The 16,596-nt window shown below is 49.8% G+C and overlaps 1 protein-coding gene across 1 annotated transcript in view; it reads left to right on the forward strand.

Annotated features, from left to right (window-relative positions):
* Nucleotides 1-10,256: 10,256 nt before the first annotated feature.
* MOSPD1 (motile sperm domain containing 1) overlaps nt 10,257-16,596 on the forward strand; it is a 371,546-nt gene continuing 365,206 nt past the window's right edge. Inside the window, exon 1 of the mRNA XM_069612820.1 lies at nt 10,257-10,385. The gene's annotated coding sequence lies outside the window, so the exon portion shown is untranslated. The remainder of the gene's footprint in view (nt 10,386-16,596) is intronic.

Below are 16,596 nucleotides of genomic sequence, written 5' to 3' on the forward strand. Positions count from 1 at the left end.
TGCTGTGGTTTGACCCGGTAAAGGTGTACCTCATTATACCATTTAAGGGGAGCGAGGGTTGCGGGGGTGTCCCCCGCTCCCCTTAAATGGTATAATGGGTCCGGGGGTTGCAGGGGTGTCCCCCGCATCCTTTACATGATTGTGGCGGCAATACCACAGCATTTTTGCCGCGATATTTTGTAAACACTGCCATTTTTGCCACGATTTTAAGACATGGAACCCTTTGTACTCCCTTCGCGGTCTGCTTCGCGGGGAGTAGCTTTTTAAACAGGAAGCTGAAAACATGCCTCCAAGCAGTAGACAACAGAAAGTTACTGCCACACAGCGTCCACACAGTGTATTCCTCAGTGACTGCAGACTGCTCTCTCCCTTTGCACTCCCTTTGCGGTCCGCTTTGCGGTGGAGTAGCTTTTCAAACAGGAAGCTGAAGACACGCCTCCAAGCAGTAGACAACAGAGTTACTGCCACAAAGCGTCCACGCAGTGTATTCCTCAGTGACTGCAGACTGCTCTCTCCCTTTGCACTCTCTTTGCAGACCCCCTTTTAGCAACAGAATTACCTGCATCATTTTATTTAATAAAAATCAAAAATTCTTGAGCTGGTTCACCCTCACCAGATAGCATTCAGTCACAGGGAGTAGGCTGTAAAAAGCGTTTTATTGTTTTCTGAATAACTTTTAATTTTTTAATTTTTTTATTTGATTTCATTGTATTACAATTTTTACAAAATGATCCATATAGCATTTCCACATGTTTCCATTTGACTTTAGCAGAAGGAAGAAGAGAAAAGAAGGACAAAGAAAAAGAGAATCACAGTGAGAAAGGGTCCAGAGGGAAACGGAGGAGAGTAAGAAGGAGAGTAGTGAGGACGTTTATTCCCATTACTGTCAAGGTCTAAATGTCCTTATGACCTGTTTTATGTTATTTTGTGTCTGTGTCTCGCAGTTCCAAACTAATATTTTCCATGAATAGGGCCAAAGCAATTGTCTAATGAGTTTTTTCGCCGGTTATTAGGAGTATCCACCATGCTTCCTCATAATTTGTCGTTGCTGATTTCAAAGTTTTGCCCAGGTAGATGGCTCTTGCTGCCTCTGTGCCTGTGCTGGTCAAAAGTAGGTGATGAAATGTCTCCACCTGCTCCTCTGTGCTACCGAATCTGCATTTGTTGGTAGCAGATTCTCCTCTTATCGCCCTTATCTCGTTTGTTCTCATGAGCTTTAGGCGGATTCTCAGGAAGGTGTATCCAAGGTTTTCGTTTGGAAATTTGCTCAGGTAACCCCTTACTACATTGACTTTCATTGGATGGGTGGGAAGTTTTTTGTTAGTTTATAGTTTCCCGCGGCTTCCAAGGTTCTGATCCAATCCATTTTGGTCAGTTTCCTTGCCACTTTATCTGGGTTAGTTATGAGGGTGGCTTCAGCGGAAACTAATTCTTCTAGAAGGTTGGTGTTGTCCGAGACCCATGTTGTCAACATTTTATTCTTCCCACTGTCGATTTCCTTTTTTATGATTTCGAAGATTCTTGTTCTTGGTTCCAGGATGATTTTCCTGTATAGCATCATGGTGTTTCTAGCAATCGTTCCTCTTAAAGATGTTAGACAAAGTTCACGCCTAATGAGGGGTATCTGGGTTGTTTGTGGAAGGCCGAGAACCTGCCACCAAAAGTATCCCTCGAGTTTGTCCCAGATGTGTTTTGGGATTTGGGGCATTGCTTCTGTGCCGTAAATTAGACTCGGCACCACTTTTGCCTTGAAAAAAGTAATTACTGGAATGAGTGAAAACCGGCCATACTTTCTATCCACTGCCTTTGCTTGGATTGTCAGTGTTTTCATTTTTTCTATCAAGTTTTCCTGCATGGGGACTTCTGACGGATTACTGCTCAAGATGACACCTAGGTATTTAAAGCTTTTTACTTTTTCCAGCTTCTCCTCTGCTGCGTGCCATTTTTCCCTTTCCACCTTCCTTGACAATTTTTCGAACAACATGATCTTGGTTTTTGCTTCATTCAATTCCAAGTTGTTTGCCTTCAAGTATTCCAATAGGTTGTTCAATTGTCTTTGCAGACCGACTTCGGTTTTATATAATAAAATGATATTGTCTGCATAGAGAAGCCTGGACACCTTAGCTTCTCCTATCGTCGGAGGGAAGCTTCTGATGTTGTTTCCCCAATCTTCGAAGTCCACCATGTAGGTGTTATATAAGGCTGGAGCCAATGGGCATCCCTTCTTCACGCCGCGCGCAGTGGGGATGTCTTTTGATAGATGTTCTGCTCTGTTTAATCTGACTCTCATAGATGTTTCCTGGTAGAGCGCTTTGATAGGGGCCAGGAGTTTTTCCGGACAATTCTTTGTTGCTAACTTCTCCCAAAGACGGTCCCTGTTAACTGGATCAAAGGCTTGTACCAGATCTACAAAAGCCATGAAAACTCTAGGGCTGCCCTGTTGGATCTTGGTTTTCAGGCTGCTCAACACTAAGATGGCTGCTGTTGTGCCTGTGTTCTTTACAAAGCCTGTCTGATAATGATCGATGAAGTCCACTTCTTTCAGCCAGAGATGAAGTGCATCCAGAGCACATGACCCAAATACCTTGCCAGTGACATCGAGGATCGCTATTGGACGATAATGTTGCGGGTCTTTCTTTGCTCCTCGTTTAAAGATGGGAACAACATTAGCTGTCTTCCAAGAAGGAGGAATTGATTTATTTACGTTGCAGTTGTAGAAGATTTTGCTAATGAGATGTGCCCAGGCACCAACATTGCTCTTTAAATCAATGTTCGATATCCCGTCAGGGCCAGGGGCTCTCGAATTTTTCAGTTTTTAAATGTTGTTCAATATGGTCTCAATATCGCAAGGAATCTCCCAGGTTGATATATTTTGTTGCTCAAGAGTTTTGATTAAGGTCGTCGGAGCTTTGTACAAGTCTTCAAAAACTTAACCCATGTCGCTTCACTCACATTGTTTTGGAGTGAGTCGTTGTTACTTTTGTTAGCTGCCCTAATTAAGGACCAGAAATCCTTTCTTTTTTTCGCGCACAATGTGCAAAGTATCTGCTCTGCGTCTTGCTGGTACAGATTTGCTCGTTGTTGCCGGACCCAATTTGTATCAGCTTCTCCCATCTTCTTCCTCATTCCAGGGCTAGGTGGGTTTGTGGGTGAAGTTGAGTATGTGCCTCTAGTTCCAAACATATGGCATTTAGGTCACCATTTATGATGATGTGTTTCAGCTGGTGAGACTCACTGGCTTCTTCAAGTAAATTATCCACCACCAAAATATATTGGTCATTTGAGATGTCTTTTGGATTCCAGTAAGTGTTTACAATAAGTATGGTATCCTTTGTTCCCTCAGTCCTCGTTATATTGTAACATTGCCAGTTGACCATTGATGCCTGCAACATGGTTGAATGCTGAATTTGGGCAGAGAGTTCTAGGCCGTTTCCTGAACTAATTCCTTTCAGGAGTCCAGCCTTTGGACGGCCCATCAACCCTTTCTGTGCTGGTGTGAATGTAGTCACGTAGCCATCTAACTTATGAACATTTTCCCTAAAATGTTCCATTTGGAGGAGCTAGTGCCAAACATTTGATTTGGAAAATGGCATCCAAATCCATCCAGCGAATCCAATGTTTTTAGCAATAGAATTGTGGGAAACGTCTGGGCAAATTGGTCTTATCTTAATTATAGGACGGCGGCCTAGAGTATATAAAAATCCCCTCTTGAACTTCCTTTGTGGCAGTTCAGGATAAGTATGAATAACCAAATGTCAGATATTGGATCCAGTATAATTCCAATAAATGTCCCGAGAAATAGAAAGAACACATTAGACCCTCCTTCGGTGAGTTAGTGCAGCCATGTGACTTTTTTCTAGTATATTAGTAAGAATGAAAAATGGACTTGCCATGGGAACATATTTAAATAAGCACCATTATTTGACAAATAAAGTAATCATGATTATGAATGGCTTTCTTCTGTGTGCATTAATTGTTCACTGGAACAAGACTTCATTCCTTGGGTCCAAATGCAGTCTATCTCTGTATGAATGCTTTGTTACCACTAACCCCCATCAGAAAAGGCAATTAATAAAGTTAACCATCAACTGAGAAGCAATAAACAGAAAGATGCAGTCAACCACGTATCACTTTTGCAGCCTATTAGCAAGCTGTAAATCAAGTTGAAACTGTCAGCAGGGAATTCAACTTATGCTATCTTCAATACCATCTTACACTCATTACATTTGAATGACAGCGTGAACGAGTCAATTGGATGCTCTCCTGTGAACTAGGCCACCAATGCCCCCTCAACATGAACATTAAAAGGGCGGGTACATGGCCAAAGCCCTTGTGTAGAAGTATATCCATCCATCTCTCTACTGGCACATTGCCTTTGTTTTTCGTAACACTATGCCTTATTACAGTTATGGTAATAATGGTAAAACTGGAGGTATTACATAAATAATATACCACCCATATTACCCCTTAACACTTTCGAGGTTTGTGGGATATTTACTGCTGGCGGTATTATGTATTTCTTGGTAATATGTACAACTTTACCTCTACCAAAGAGGTGGCGATAAAAATGTTACCAGTGTGGTGCTGCCCCTTTAAGGGAATAGCACGCTGTGGAGTGATGTTGCACTCCGCCGCGTGCCCTATAAATAAAAGGGGCGTTCCCGGTGCGGCGGGAACCCGAGCCTGACGCATGTCTCCGTGTGAGTCTATGATATGATATGATATGGCATTTGTAACGCGCCTATACACAAGTGTTTCAAGTGTCCTGCAGCAGGGGCCAGGGGCTCACGGATCAATGCAGTGGGGGCCAGGGTTTCCCCCACAACAGTGGCGACGAGGCCAAAGACATGCCCGGACCCAGCGGTGATTGATTTAAATAATTTTTTGCTCGAACGAGGGAAGGATTTCTCTCGTTCCACGCTTGGGGGAGGGTGTGGCCCACGTGGCGGCGGCCATTTTGTCCCTCAAACACAGATGTTTCACAGAGCTCCGTAGGGGCCTGTGAGTGCCATTCAGGCACAATTTTGGGAAATATGAATAGCGGATTGCTATTCCTACATGGACATACCTGGGAAGTTCAATTTATTGCGATTTTTGAGGTGTAAATCACTGAGTGAAGGTGAGGCACTGGGGGGAGACTGGCTGTTCTGAGACTTCTACCCTAGGCCTCCCTGGCTCAATTTTTGGACACTCCTCTGTGCTGGATAATCTGGTGACTTGCCACTGGACTACTCTTCCTACTGGAATCTGGTGAGTGCTGTGTGCGCTGGTGCAGAACTGGTGGGGAGTTTTAAAGATCAAGGAGGCCTGTGTGGCTGTAATCCTGGTGTGGAAGGTGGAAGATCAAGGTGTCTGTGAGGAGAAGATCCAAGCTGGGTGAGTTGCGGCTCCTTTTGCAATACTGAAGGGGTGCTTGTGCGCTTTGAACCATGAGTAATCCAGCAAACCAGGACGGGGCGCAGGCAGTGGCCCAACAGCAAGGAGCACTCCCACCTCCACCACCAGCAATGGCCGGCGGCTCTCTCGCCCATACCAGAGTTTGATGTGTTTGGCCCCCCATCCAGCCAGGGGCCTAGATGGAGGCGATGGATTGATCGCCTTGACATGTACTTTCGGGCAACGATGGAAACCAGTGATGACAGCAAGCTGGCCACATTGCTGAATGCCGCAGGACCGGCTGTACATGAGATTTTGATTCCCTCTAGCCCGCAGACACCACCTATGCCGCGGCAAAGACAGCCCTGCACAACTACTTCCTTCCACTGGCCAATGCGGATTACGAGCGATTTGGCATGTTATCCACTAAACAGAAAGAAGACGAGACGCTCGACACTTTTCATGGTCGTTTTAGGAGACTGTCAGTGGCATGTGCATGGGACAACACTGATTACATGGTCAGAAATCAGCTCATTCAGGGATGATCCTCAGGCAAGTTGAGAGAACCTGGGATCACCCTTCCTTTCATTCTGGAGCTGGGCCTTGCCAGGAGATCTCTGAGGTACGTGCATCAAGGATGGAAGCGGGGTCCCACATGACCAAGTCAGAAAAGGTCTGCGCTGTGGGTCGTGGCAGCAGGGGTGCCCGGAGACCGGCTGGGGCGGTAAGCCGGGAGAGGCATGCCAGAAGTGCAGGTATGACCTGCCCCACCCTGGTGAGTGCCCAGCTGCGGGGAGGCTGTGCGGACGGTGTGGTGTGATGGATCACTTCGCAAGGGTGTGCAGAGCGTCCCTGCCGGTGATGGTGCCGAGAGGTCCAGTGCAATCAGGTTTCTTCAGACAGTCCCGCCCTCCCAATGTTGCCAAGGTGGAACACGGGGAGGAGGGTACCCAACCTGATGAGGAGGAGGAGGAAGTATTGACGCCCTCCAGTCCAAGGGCAAAAGACAGCCGAGGTGCATCGTGGCTGTTAATGACTCTCCTTTATCGGTGCTGGTGGACACTGGGACATCAGTTAACGTCATGACCTGTGAGCATTATGATGCCATGCCCTGCCCCCCCAGACTTTCAACCCCGAAAGCTTGCATTTTCACGTTTGGGGGCTCACATCCCATTCCCCTGGACGGTGCATTTGTGGCACGGGTGGAGCATGGGGGCTCGAAGATCAAAGCATGTTTTTAGGTAATGCCCGTCAGTACCAAGACCTTATTACGCTGCGCGGCGGCCAAAGCCCTCGGACTGGTGAGCTTTGCATACTCCGTATATGTGGAGGACATACAAACGCTGCTGGAGAAATATGCTGGCCTGTTCTAAGGGATTGGTTGCATGGCTGGTGATCCAGTGAGACTGCACGTCGATGAGTCGGTGCAGCCCATTGCCGTCAAACACCGTAGGGTGCAATTCCATCTGAGGGAGTTGGTGGACAAAGAGCTGGATAACTTGGTAAACCTTGACATCATCCAGGAGGTGGAAGGTCCAACACCCTGGGTGTCCCCAATTGCGGTTGCCAACAAACCTAAGCAACCCGATTCGGTAAGAATCTGTGTGGACATGAGGCTGCCCAACAAGGCCATCAGGAGGGAATGTCATCTCACACCAACTAATGACGATATCATCGCAGAGCTGCAGGGAGCTTGCTTCTTTTCGAAGCTTGACCTCAGGGCTGGATATCACCAAGTCCTCCTGCATCCAGAGTCGAGGTACATCACGACTTTCACGACCCACCGGGGTCTATACCGGTACAAGCGACTCAGCTTCGGGGTTTCCTCTGTGGCTGAGGTATTTCAAAACATTATCAGAGGGGCTCTGGCGGACCTAGAGGGCGTGCCGAACATCAGTGACAACATCCTGGTGTTTGCCAAGTCGGAAGTGGACCAACTGCAGAGACTGGCGAAAACTTTTGAGAGGCTGCAATCATTGGGCCTGACACTCCACCGCGAAAAATGTGAGTTCCTTAGAACAAACATAGACGTCTTTGGATTCATGTTCAACGAGGGAGGGGTGTCTCCAGACCCCAGGAAAGTAAATGACATGAAGGACGCGAGACCTCCAGAGAATGTGTCCAAATTGAGAAGTGTCCTGGGAATGGTCACCTATTGTGGCCGCTTTATCAAAAATCTGGCATCCAGGTCTGAGCCGCTACGGGTCCTCACCAAAAAAGAGACTGCGTGGCAGTGGGGACCGTTGGAACAGGTTGCTTTTGAGGACATTAAAAGCGCCCTCGCAGAGGAAGACACGATGGCCTTCTTCGACCCTGCCCTGCAGTCTGAAATTGTTGTGGACGCCAGCCCATTTGGCCTGGGAGCAGTACCTAACGCAAGTGGGACATGACTCCAGCGTCCGCCCCATGGTCTACGCCAGCAAGGCTCTGACAGAGATGGAGCAGCGGTATTCTCAAATAGAACGAGAAGCGCTGGCCGTTCTCTGGGGTGCAGGCATTTCCGGCTGTACATCCTGGAAAGGCCGGTGACTGTTGTGACAGACCACAAGCCCCTGCTGCCGATCCTGGGCGGCTCGTCGTCAAAACCACCAGCGAGGATTGAGAGGTGGATGCTGGCCCTGCTGGAATACGGGGTCTCGTTGGTGTATCGGCCGGGTGCAAACAATGCAGCTGACTACCTCTCTCGCCATCCGGGGAGTCGCCTGGACGGCGAGGCTGACGCCTGTGCGGAAGAGGCCAGTGATCACATACAGCTGGTGGTTGAAGGGGCCACCCCGAATGCCCTGCCACTCGAATAACTGGAAGTGGCGGCTGCGAACGACGAGTGTTTCTGCATCCTCAGAGTGGCACTGCAGCAAGGGTCGTGGAAGAGTGTCCTAGAGTCGCTGACTGGGCGCACGCAGGAAGCAAAGGTGGTTCAAGCAGCTGTGGAGAGTGCAGGAGAAATTGTCGTTCTCTGAGAAGGGACTATTGCTGAGAGGAGATCGGTTCGTGGTCCCGCAGGCCAAAGCCCATGAGGTGAACGGCCTGGCACACCAAGGCCACCAAGGGTCTGCAAAGACCAAGGCCCGGCTACGTCTCAAGGTGTGGTTCCCCGAGCTTGAGAAACGGGTGGACGAATATGTAGCTTCATGTGTGTGGTGCCAGGCAGCGTCGCCCGCCCAGAGGGAACCTGCCATCAAAGCCATGCCCTGCGGCACGCCTCCCTGGGAGGTTGTCCACACTGACTTTGGGTCCACGTTGCAGGGAACGCATTTCCTGGTGGTGATGGATGAGTGCTCCAGATACCCGGAGGTGGAGTTCATCCAGTCGGTGGCCTCTGAACATGTGGTGATGGCGATGGAGAAGGTGTTTGCGGCTCATGGTCTGCCTACAGTACTCTGCTCTGACAATGGGGCTCCATTCCAAGGTGAACGTTTTGCTGCCCTGATGGAAGGCTATGGAGTGCATCATAGGAAGGTCACACCGCTTTGTCCAAGGGCTAATGGAGAGGCAGAAAGGATGATGCGCACGTTAAACAAAGTCTTCCGGATTGCACAAGGTCAAGGACAGTGTTTGGCGAGGGCCCTCTACCAGTTCTTGCGGGTCTATCGAACAACCCAAAACACCTCGATGGGGGTAGCTCCGGGCAAAGCCCTGTTCAAGCGGTGCCCGAGAGGGTTTCTGCCGGAGGTGGGGAAAAAGGAGTCTGGAGTCATCGACACTCAACGGGTGGAGATGGAGCGGCAAATACAGACTGAGCAGGAGAACGAAAGGAGGGGTCACCGCCCTCAACAACTCGTGCCTGGGGACGAAGTGCTAATAAGAAACAGCCACCCCCGGGGGAAACTGTCACTAACATATGAACCAGAGCCGCTGGACGTGGTAGCAGTCAAGGGTTCCATGGTGACTGCGTCAGACGGCCGAGCTTCGGTCACAAGGAACGTCAGTTTCTTCAAGAAACTAGGGGAGCCCAGGACCGAGGCACTCCTAGATCAGGACATGGCGGACATACCCGACGAGGGCGGGGGTTCAGAGCCCCTCCCTCGGTCTCCAGTGAGATCGCCAACTGACAGCGGGTCTCCCATCCCCGAGGCGAGCAGGAGGTACCCCCTGAGGACAGGGCGAGGGAAACCTGCTTGTTTCAGTGACTTTGTATTGGAGCCATGACAGAATCCGACCCGGACGGGCCCGCCCAGCAGGGGAGGGGGTGGCTGTGAATAAAGGGGCTCATTGGGGATCTAGGTGTTTGGGTTAAGTGTGTTGTAGAATTTGTTGTCCTCATGAAAAAGGAGGAGTGTGGTGCTGCCCCTTTAAGGGAATAGCACGCTGCGGAGTGACGTTGCACTCCGCCACATGCCCTATAAATAAAAGGGGCGTTCCCGGCCGCGCCAGTGCGACAGGGGAGCCCGAGCCTGACGCATGTCTCCTTGTGAGTCTATCTTGCAGCGGGGTCCGGGGCTCAGGGTTTCCCTCACAACAACCAGGTCCTCTCAAGAGTTAAAATTGGGTACTAGAGGGCACACACTGCTTTGTTATTGGTAGCGCACATTATTCAAAAATGGCACATGGAGTTTTGTCTACGCCACCCATGACTATAAAAAGATAGGAACAGCATCAAGTATAACTTTTAAATGGAAAAACGCTAATGACGTGTTGTAATACGTAAGAAAAAAAACACTCTTAGAATTGCACCAGGGACCATTACCATACAATCTATAGTTCTGGGGTAGAAAAATGTCTAGCGGAGGTTGCGTTATTATGCAGATGCAGTCGGAGACACTCCTCCTTGCATCCCGTTGGTGCAGTGTCAGCGCTGAGGAGGCCGGGCTCCTGCTTTGTGTACAGTGGAGTGTGCCAAGCTAAGTCCCCACCTCCCTCCCTCCCTGCTGGCCCGCTGCTACAGACGTCACAGAGCTGCTTCCCTGCCAGCCCCCTGCTCCTCCAGTATCCCGGCAGCCTAGAGCCGGACTGCCAACAGCACAGACAAAGAACACGAGCCCAGCATCAGCTACCGTAGCGGCCAGGAGGTAAGAGCCGCCGCGAGCTGGGCACGAGAGAGCGCCCCCACCCCTCTTCCCGCTAAGGACACTGGGGCGCCGGTATCTGCGCCTTTATGTGACCCTCTGGCCCTCTCTCGCTGCACTACTACTCCTGCTGCACAGCACAGACCCGGTCACTGTCACTTCCCACTGCACGACCCTGATCCCTCACAAAGGCGCTGCCCTCCTGTGCAACACGTCCCTGATTATTGTCTCTCCTCTGCAGCACTGCCCACCGTGCAAAGGGGCGCAGTAGCCACTGTTCCCAGGTACAGCACGGGGTTTGTAACTTCGCCCCCAGTACTGTTAGGGCTCATTAACGCACCATCTCCCCTGTGCAGCACAGCCATGCCCAACCGCTGCCGTCCAGTACAGTACGGCCCTGGCCACGCTCCGTCTTGTTCAGTACATATGCAATTCAGCTGCCCTCCAGTACATCACAACCCTAGCCACAGCCACTTGCGCACAGCACATCCCTGGTAACTCGGCTCCACCCTTCTATAGAAAACCGATGGTCAGGCGGGCCCTTAACCCCTACAGCACATCACAGGTCGCTGTCCCCCTGTACAGAACTGGCAATTCAGCTTGCCACTGCCCTCCAGTACATCAAAACCCCAGTCACGGCCACTTGTGTACAGCAGAGCCATGGTAACTCAGCTGCACTCTTCTATAGAAAACCGATGGTCAAGCCCCTACGACCCCATCAGCACATCACTAGTCTCTGCTCCCCTGTACTGAACAGCCCTGTCAATATATTTCGTGTATAGCACAGTCCTGGTCACTGCACAACACAATAAACGACCTTTTTGTACATCGCAGTGACTCTGTTCCCCCCGCCCCGTGTACAGCACAGTTCTGTAAAAGCTGTCCCTGTTGTACACCCCTGTACAGCAGAACTATGACCACATCCATTTGCTTCTATACAAACCCTGATTACTACTTCCGCTTTGTATGCACACGCCTGGTCCATATGCCCCATCTCTGTAACACAGCGTCATCATCTTTAACATATTGGGCTACAGCAACTCCTCCCCTCCTCGCCCCCCACATAGGTCTGCCAATGTGCCTCCTTCCTGTGTACCACTGACCAAATCACTATTCCCCTGGCCCTAATTACTATGTCCCTGCTTGCACAACCTTGACCTCACCCCCACCACATTCGCGATGAGTTGGCGGTATTATCATAGATAATACCCCCAATTTAATTTACCGTTAGTGTTACCACATGCAGTAAAATTCGAGTAGCCAGAAGGGTCTGCCCGATGCCAAGTCATTGGACTCATGTTATTTCCCCATTTTGGAGCTCTATGGACACCATGAGGCTCAGCAAAAGTGAATTTTGGTGGATGAAATGGCCTTCACACAAAAGCAGACGGAACATTCAAAACTCGTTGTTTAGTGGAGTGGTAAAACATCCACTATTTTTAAAATACTGGGTGTTGTACCACAACTGCCAAACGTACACTAGGCCCTGGATCGTTTCTTCACAACCATCAAAATGACTCATTAGGAGTGGCAATGCGAGAAATTAGCACTAATTCCGTTACTGACACTTTTCTACACAGCCGAATTGTGAGTTAGGATGCACTGTGGAGGAGAACCAGCCACCGTTTGAGGTTTCTCCTTCACATTACCTGCGAAAGCTGGTGGAATTACAGTTGTAAAATTTACCACCTGCCCTAATTACCCCACAGTCCGCGCGGGGTTCTTTGGAATCCCAAAATATGGAGTAACGTCATTACTACTCCAATGATAATCTGGGGTTTACTCGGGCAGACTGCGTTGAGGTGTTGGTCCACATGTTTGTCGGTATTTGCGTTGTAAATACTACACCTATTGGTCCCCATAGTATTGGGTAGAGGAACACACTCCCTCGCCCGGCTGTGTGTGCTAGCCTAAGCCCGCTAGGGCGTCTGTCCTTGCGCTGAAAGAGGCGCTGCCCTTGTTTGTTCCCGCGTGCAGGCTGGTAGTAACCTCTGCACATGAACCGGTGTTCTGTAATATTTGGTATGGTGCAATCCATATGCAAATTAGTTGCATATGCATAGCTCTCAACCATTTATGTCGCAAAAGCGGGTGAAAACACCCGATTTTACTTTTGGCGGGTGAGAGGCCCATTGAAATGAATGGGCGTGCATGAGGTTTGGCGGGTGAGTCCGCTGTTTACAAGGCGGGTGACACCCGCCAAAAGCGTGTGAGTTGGGAGCTATGCATATGGATGTCTGTATTTTGCCCCAGAGCGCCTGGATAGATCTTTAATAGATGAGTTCCCTGCATCTGTAATGATTCTGCCGTTTTTTTTGTTGTGTTAAAATGCGAGATGCCACTAGTAATGTTACCAAAAAAATTGATTGGGGCAGGGGTGGGTGGTTTGTGGGCGCGAATGAGACAACCTGGAAATGCGTGCACTGCATTTGAGCGGAAAGTAGTAGGTGTTTCACCGTGGCTGTCCCCCTCACCACATCTTGCAATGCTGAATACTCCACTTACAGGTTAATATAGGGAGGCTTTTCATAAGATGTAACTGTCTTGTTATTACCACAAAGCGCAGCTCGACATTTCATGAACTGTAACGAGTCATTAATGGCTTCAGTCGAAGCCTCGTATTTTAATGACAAGTTAAAGTTTATGTAATGCCGAGCTTCGTTCCGTTGTGGGTATAGATTAATCACTGTTTATTATTCTAAGAGAAAGTTTTACATCAGCGGCTTCTTCAAAGACAGCCTCTCTTTTTAATGCAAAGCTTTCTCTCAGAATGAACAGTGTTTTATCTATTCAGCAACGGAGGCCGCTCGCGCGGTGCTCTGCTGCTTATGTCTGTGACAGCTCGCAAGAGGGGCCAGTGCTCAGGCTTATTGCAGCCAATCAGCAATCAGCCGAAGACAGCCGAAGACCAGGGGATACCGGATCGGTATGGGATACCAAATATTACAGGACACCGGCACTGAGCTGCTGCTCTGTATGGGGAGGGGGAGGCGGGCCACTGCAGGGACGCTCGGGGCCTGTCTCTCCGCGGTGTTCTGTGTCGCCTGGAGCTCAGCTTCGGGCCCAGCCGTGGGTTGTTTGTGCTTGAACTGCGCAACCGCCTGGGAAGAGCCGAGGCAGTGGTAGCGGCCAGCTGCTGCTGTGAACTACCGCCCAGGGCCCCGGCGGTGCCCGCGTCAGCGCCAGCCTGACACACATTGCACCACTGGCGGCCGCGCTGTAAACAAGCGGCGCACGTGACTAGCCACGTGGAGCCGCAGCCACTTGCACAGATTGGAATGTCAGGTCCGGGAAAAGAGTCGCACGTGCCAGGCAGTAGCGTCGCCGAGTGCACGTGCGCCCTCCGATGTGGCGCCACCAGGCCGTGCCACTGTTTGCCAGTGTACAGCACAACCGCTCTATCTATGCCCCCTGTCACTGTACGCCCCACAGCAACCTGCCAGTGCACATTGTGATATTCCCTGGAGCAGTGTTCTTTGCGTTTTCCCTGTTGCCATGTGACGAGCCACTGTACCCTGGCTGCCCCTCGCGATGTCGTGTTATGTTGTTCTGAATAGTAGAAGTCAACAAGTCTACGTTCTCGGTTTAAAACGTTGTGCAACTTAAACTGCTTAGCTCTGCTATACTCTTGTCATGGGTCATATGATCACCCGATAACGTGCTAAGCTTAATTTCTTTTCCAAACAGCACGGCCACGTACGAATAGTTAGAATCTTGCAATCTAGTAGGTGTGATGTATGCAATGAATGGTGTGTGATCAGCATGCACTAAATATTAACACGCGACCATGCAATGATAATGTGTAACACAATTGTAAATTATGTGATGCGTACAAAGAATGAAGTGTGGCAATTGGAATGGATATAATAATGTGTGATAAGCAGTGCATGCTTGAAGCACGTCGTGGATGCCGATAATGAACAATTCATAGCACATGCAAAAAATGATGTGTGGAATACATAAATGTGTTGTACATATATAACGTATGACGATTAATATCTCATGTCAAAGGTTCTCCATTTGTGCTCTGTCGGATTTACATTTTAATTGATAATTATTCTATTATAACGTGCTTAATACCAGCAAGTGGTTTCTAAGCATGGGATCGGATTTAAACCTGTGTTGGGTGAATTGTCTTGCTGCCAAGACAAACACGTTGCCCCTGAGCTATCATTCCTCCTATCTTTAAAGCAAGGGGAAAAGGGGGGTGTAAGTTAGTAGGCCTGAGTGGAAGAAAATGGCAAGGGAGCTGTGATGTGCTGCTGGCAGCTGCAGTTCGGTTTACACCGTTCTCTGAGGAGAGGTGTGTTTTTCAGTTCGTAGCCGTCATGTGCTGTTGTGCGAGGCTCAGTGGCTTTGCTAGGGAGGGTCTGGGGGGGGCAGTGCCCCCCTCTGAAGTCCTGTGCCCCCCTACCTAACGGGAGCAGTGACCATGTTCTCTGTGCTATTATTTGTGACACTAACTGAGGCAAATGTCTGCATATCAAACAGCAATACTCCTTTTGTCTCAAAGCTAGTAGTGATCGAGCAGCTCGCAGCCCCTCCCATCAGAATGTAGCCACGAAACTGCTAATGAAGGGCCATTAGTCACAGAATTATTTCGTGCCTGCGTTCTGATGGGAGGGGAAGTGCAGTGGGGTGTGGGTAGTTGGTGTGCACAAAAGCCTCTCTGCAGGAGTGTTTGTGACGTCACACATTACCTTTTATAGGCGGCCACCCTACTTTTGTCTGTGCCCCGCCTACTTTTGTCTTTGGCCCCCTCTGTGCCCCTCCTAAATTTGATTCCTGGTGACGCCACTGGCGAGGCTATGTGTGGGTTGTTTTGTTGTGAAGCGCGTGCAGTTTGTTTTGCTGTAGAGGTACGGTTGTGTTTAGTTCAGGGGTTGAGAGGTGTATGCAGAAGGGTGAGTTTTTTTAGTAGGTTTGGTTAGTGGCGGTACCCTATCCTACACTCACTGTTTTCCTTGACTGTGGCCCGTGTCCCCCCAGTCGTATATTCTGAAATGCTACACTTACTACTCCTATGTTGTGTGCAGAAGAGTGGGTCCTCAGTGGGCTATTCAGTGGCAGTACCTTTCCACCCACAGCGTGCAGACCAAGTGCTGCCCATATCCCTTCCCCCTCAGCACACCCTGGTGTGCAGCAACCACCACGCCCAAGGGCTCCTCCAGTGGGGATGCGCTCCCTGTGCCCCACAGTCCATCAGTTCTGAGATCGAGACGCCTCTCTGCCCATTTTCTTTTAAGGCTTTATGTCAGTAGTCCAATTAAGCCAGGCACATCTTTCTCTCCTGTTTCCTGTTTTACACTGTATAGCGAAGAGTACACCTACATCTCACTCCCAATCGGACAGCTCTTTTTCTCTTAGGACTCCACTCTGGAATACGACTCCGTCCTTCTCATGGGCGACCGCCTACATTTGGGAATCAACAGTAAATGCAGTGACACCTAGACTTAAACAGCAGTCAGTGATACAACGCTCACATTTTGTCATGATCTCTGCTTCCAAAAGATCAGGACTTGCCCGACTCCCTTGGAAGCAGACCCATAACCCCGGTTCCGAGTGCCAGCCAGTCCCAATTGGGACCTTTTGGACCCTGTCCTGGCGCCAGTGGCACCAGGCTCATAAAGATGCCCAGTCCCAGCGCTGGAAGCGCCGGGCTCATAATGCTTGGGTGGACTTACCTGCAGCAGACCATGCTGCTTACTTACCTGCCAGTTGAACCCCTGATCCTCTTCTGTTTGGGACTACTTTTCCTGTTGGGTGGGGCAGGAGCCACTCCCTAGGTTCAGAACACTGGAACTCTTCTGGAAAGCAGGAACTCTTTTCTTACCTAGGCGTGGCTGTGGAAGGAGAGACCTAAGCACTACAGGAGGCTATTTAAACCACACCGGATGGATGAATCTTGCTTTGCGTTATTCTGCATTCTCTGCAGCAGAACGCTCATCGTGTCTTCTGCTTCTGATCCTGGGCCTAAGGGAACAAAGGCTTACCATCCTGGAATCCAGTCTTCAGCAGCACCTGTAAAGACAAAGAAAGAACAGGTTAGCACTACGGTCTTCAGTGGCAGCGCATCTCTTACCTGGTCCATCGGCTGTCACCAACGCCTCGCGCTGCATTCCGGCATCTGAAAGACAAAGGCTTACCTACTCTTCGCATGCTCCGGAGGTCTTCGCACTGCATTCCGGCATCTGAAAGACCAAAGCTTACCAGC

Source organism: Ambystoma mexicanum, chromosome 5p (genome assembly GCF_040938575.1).
Source record: "Ambystoma mexicanum isolate Mex_15411 chromosome 5p, UKY_AmexF1_1, whole genome shotgun sequence".
Classification (NCBI taxonomy): Eukaryota; Metazoa; Chordata; class Amphibia; order Caudata; family Ambystomatidae; genus Ambystoma; species Ambystoma mexicanum.